This window comes from Eurosta solidaginis, chromosome X (genome assembly GCF_040869045.1).
Source record: "Eurosta solidaginis isolate ZX-2024a chromosome X, ASM4086904v1, whole genome shotgun sequence".
In the NCBI taxonomy this organism is placed as follows: domain Eukaryota; kingdom Metazoa; phylum Arthropoda; class Insecta; order Diptera; family Tephritidae; genus Eurosta; species Eurosta solidaginis.
Window position 1 is genome coordinate 161,232,056 of NC_090324.1, and position 4,978 is coordinate 161,237,033.

Genomic DNA, 4,978 nt, shown 5'->3' on the forward strand with positions numbered 1-4,978 from the left:
TTAACTTTATCTTTAACTTTAACTTTATCTTTAACTTTAACTTTAATTTTAACTTTAAATTTAACTTTAACTTTAACTTTAACTTTAGCTTTAATTTTAACTTTAACTTTAACTTTAACTATAACTTTAACTTAACTTTAACTTTAACTTAACTTTAACTTTAACTTAACTTTAACTTTAACTTTAATTTTAACTTTCACTTTAACTTTAACTTTAACTTTAACTTAACTTTAACTTTAACTTTAACTTTAACTTAACTTTAACTTTAACTTAACTTTAACTTAAATTTTAACTTTAACTTAAATTTTAACTTTAACTTTAACTTTAATTTTAACTTTAACTTTAACTTTAACTTTAACTTAACTTTAACTTTAACTTTAACTTTAACTTTAACTTTAACTTAACTTTAACTTTAACTTTAACTTTAATTTTAACTTTAACTTTAACTTTAACTTTAACTTTAACTTTAATTTTAACTTTAACTTTAACTTAAATTTAACTTTAACTTTAACTTAACTTTAACTTTAACTTTAATTTTAACTTTAACTTTAACTTTAACTTAACTTTAACTTTAACTTTAACTTAACTTTAACTTTAACTTTAACTTTAATTTTAACTTTAACTTTAACTTTGACTTTTACTTTTACTTTAGCTTTAACTTTAACTTTAACTTTAACATTAAATTTAACTTTAACTTTAACTTTAATTTTAACTTTAACTTTAACTTTAACTTTAACTTTAACTTTAACTTTAACTTTAACTTTAACTTTAACTTTAACTTAACTTTAAATTTAACTTTAACTTAACTTTAACTTTAAGTTTAATTTTAACTTTAACTTTAACTTAACTTTAACTTTACCTTTAATTTTAACTTTAACTTAACTTTAACTTTAACTTTAATTTTAACTTTAACTTTAACTTTAACTTTAACTATAACTTTAACTTAACTTTAACTTTAACTTAACTTTAACTTTAACTTTAATTTTAACTTTCACTTTAACTTTAACTTTAACTTAACTTTAACTTTAACTTAACTTTAACTTTAACTTAACTTTAACTTTAACTTTAATTTTAACTTTAACTTTAACTTTATCTTTAACTTTAACTTTAACTTTATCTTTAACTTTAACTTTAATTTTAACTTTAACTTTAACTTTAATTTTAACTTTAACTTTAACTTTAGCTTTAACTTTAACTTTAACTTTAACTTTAACTTTAAATTTAACTTTAACTTTAACTTTAACTTTAACTTTAACTTAAATTTAACTTTAACTTTAACTTAACTTTAACTTTAACTTTAATTTTAACTTTAATTTTAACTTTAACTTTAACTTAACTTTAACTTTAACTTAACTTTAACTTTAACTTTAATTTTAACTTTAACTTTAACTTTAGCTTTAACTTTAACTTTAACTTTAACTTTAACTTTAACTTAAATTTAACTTTAACTTTAACTTTAACTTTAACTTAACTTTAACTTTAACTTTAATTTTAACTTTAACTTTAACTTTAACTTTAACTTTAACTGTAACTTAACTTTAACTTTAACTTTAACTTTAACTTAACTTTAACTTTAACTTTAATTTTAACTTTAACTTTAACTTTAACTTTAACTTTAACTTTGACTTTTACTTTAACTTTAACTTTAACTTTAACTTTAACTTTAATTTTAACTTTAACTTTAACTTTAACTTAAACTTTAACTTTAACATTAAATTTAACTTTAACTTTAACTTTAATTTTAACTTTAACATTAACTTTGACTTTGACTTTGACTTTAACTTTAACTTTAACTTTAACTTTAACTTTAACTTTAACTTTAAATTTACCTTTAACTTTAACTTTAACTTTAACTTTAACTTTAACTTTAACTTTAACTTAAACTTTAACTTTAACATTAAATTTAACTTTAACTTTAACTTTAACTTTTAACTTTAACTTTAACTTCAACTTTAAATTTTACTTTAACTTTAACTTTATTTTATATTTTATTTATTTATGAAACATTTTCTTAATACATATTTTAAATAAATTACAATATAGAAAGAGCACATTCTATTTCTATATAGCATAAGAAAAGTACATGGCATTTTTTATATTAAATTTTAAAATAGTATTAAACGCCAGTTCACATAGTAAAATTCTTTTTCAGTGTGGGGTGTATAGTTTTTAATAATATTATAGAATAAACTCATAATAATTCAGATAATTAGTTAAGATTACGATAGAGAAACAATTGATAATTCGTTAATTAGTTAAGGTTCCAATAGAGAAACGGTTGATATAGTTACAAAAGTTAGATATGGTTTACAACAACGTCCGCAGCAAGGCTTCTAGATCGTAATGGCTAAAACTAATCAGATACATTTTTATTTTATTTTGAAATAGGTTAGGATTTCTTATAACCTGTACAGAAGCAGGGAGAGAGTTGAACATTTTGCACGACGTGTATGTATAAAAGCTTCTGAAGTGAGATGTCCTAGCATGCGGGATTTGTACCGATGGAAGCAGATTGCTCCCAAGGTTGTAGACTTCAGAAGGATAACTTTCTAAGTACCCCGATCTAATAAAGAAAGTTTTTAGGACTTTAAATAAATATAGATGACGACATGGTAGTATATCTAGTCTCCTAAAAGATATCATAGCGTGAGACCTGTAGTTTGCGCCACATATGCGTCTTATAATTCCTTTTTGGAGTGTTACAATGGGTGGCAACTTACTAGCCGAGGCGCCACCCCAGCAGGTAATCCCATATTGAAGTTTCGATTGGACTAGACCATAGTAAACAGCTTTTAGAGTGGACATAGTGCAACACTTTTTGAGACAATAGAAGTAACGGGTAGTGTACAGAAAGTAATGTTTTAGTTTCTGAATGTGTGCAGACCAGTTTAAATGATTATCGATTATAATACTTAGGTATTTGAAATTTTCGACAACATCAATCCTGAAGCAGTTATCACCGGATTTAACGCTGGTTGCGAATGAACTTTTCGTGGCATTCAAAGTGCACGCCATATGATGCATGTTAAAACGTGCGCATTCTGCTGAATGAAAAAAAGATCACAAGCCTCAAATTCTTTGGGGGCAAGGCTAAAATACATCAACTTCGTTTTATTACTAACAAGTAGCTTGTGTTAAGCAAACCAAGTTCTCAGCATATGAACATCTTGGCTAATATCACATATTAGTTCGAAGTAACTCGTTGTACTATACGCAATGGCAAGATCATCTGCAAAGGCAGTCGTTTTGCCCTTCAATGGAATTGAAAAAATTGAATTAATATAAATGAGGAACAGTACCGGGCCGAGGACAGAGCCTTGGGGTACGCCCAGATTAACTTCCTGCAGGCTACTGTAGTAACTATCCACTTTAACTTTTTGTATTCCATTAGAAAGATAAGATGTAAACCATTTGTACATAAAGCCACGAAAACCTGCACGATATATTTTTTCCTGAAATATGTTCCTGTCTACCATATCAAAAGCTATTGTTATGTCGACAAATAAACCAGCACAGTTACTTTTACTATCTAGAGCTTTGTACACCTTTGTGCAGAAATATAGCAGAGCGTCCTATGTTGAGTGTCTGGTTCGAAATCCGAATTGCATGGGGCTGAAAAGGTTCGATTTATCTAGAAAGTTCAAGACTCTATTTTTAACCGCCTTTTCAAATACTTTGGAAATCGATGGGAGTAGAGATATGGGCCTGTAGTTACGTGCGTCCCTCTTATCCTCTTTTTTGAAGATCGGGATTACAATGGCACATTTAAGATCATCAGGAAAAACACCCTGAGTTATACTTTTATTGAATAAATGTTTCAGTATATCTACTATATTGAGCAATATTTTTTTTAATAAACTATTTGAAATACCGTCATCTCCGCAAGAGCTAGAGTTGGTCAATATTTTTATAATTTTAGCGATTTCGAAGCTGGATATGGGGTTAAAAAAGAAACTATTAATTGCAACTTGGCATAAGGGTAGATTGGCTGCAACCTGACAATCACAAAGGGTTGAACTTGAATTACCAATTGAGGTAAAGTATGTATTAAATTTGTTAGCAATTTCTTCTGGGTCTGTAGACAGCTGATTTTCAGCACGTAGGGTAACTGGCCCGTGGCTCCCTACCCTGTCGCGGTTTAGGAAACTGTGGATGACGCCCCATTCTTTTCTGGTATTGCCCAAAGCTGAGTTAAACTTGTTTTTAAAAAAGGTATCGCGCGTAGTGCGTATTGCTTTATTGGACTAATTGCTAATTTTATTGTAGCGAGTGCGAAGCTTCCTACAATTAGGATGCTTAGCACATTTTTTGCCCAACTTATTTTTGAACTTTATTTTCCTTAATAGATCTCGGGTAATCCAAGGTTTAAGTCGCAGAACTTGTTTACGCTGACTCACATTAAGAGTGCAGTTATTGACATGCACTTTTAAAGTGTTTAAAAATATATCATAAGCTGCCGATACGTTACTTTCCGCGTACACGTCTGACCAATTTTCGAGAAGAAGCTTGTTATTCAGCATCGTAAAGTTTACCTTAGAAATCGATTTACGAGCGCAGTTGATACTTGGTTTGCCTGACGTAATACCAGTTAGCTGTATACCAGTCATCGTGTGATCGGTTACTTGCAAGTCCATATTAAGACTTGTACAATTTCTATTAGGAAGCGAGTTAAAACCACAAAACTCGTGGTCAATGCAAGTGCCTGAACTTGTTCGTGTTGGTTCATTTATGTAGGATTCCAAACCATTTACCGCCATTAAAGCCAAATATTCGTCAGTAATACTGGAACAATGCAAAATATCCAAATTGATGTCACCAAGAATAAAAAAATTTACCGAATTCGCATTTACCACTAAAGAGGAATATTCTTCAAGGAATAACGAGATAGGTACAGACTGAATTCTGTATACCCCCAAGAAAACAAATAGTTCTCTTTTGATATTAATGGAAAGCTGTAACGTATCTGCACTTTGTAAGC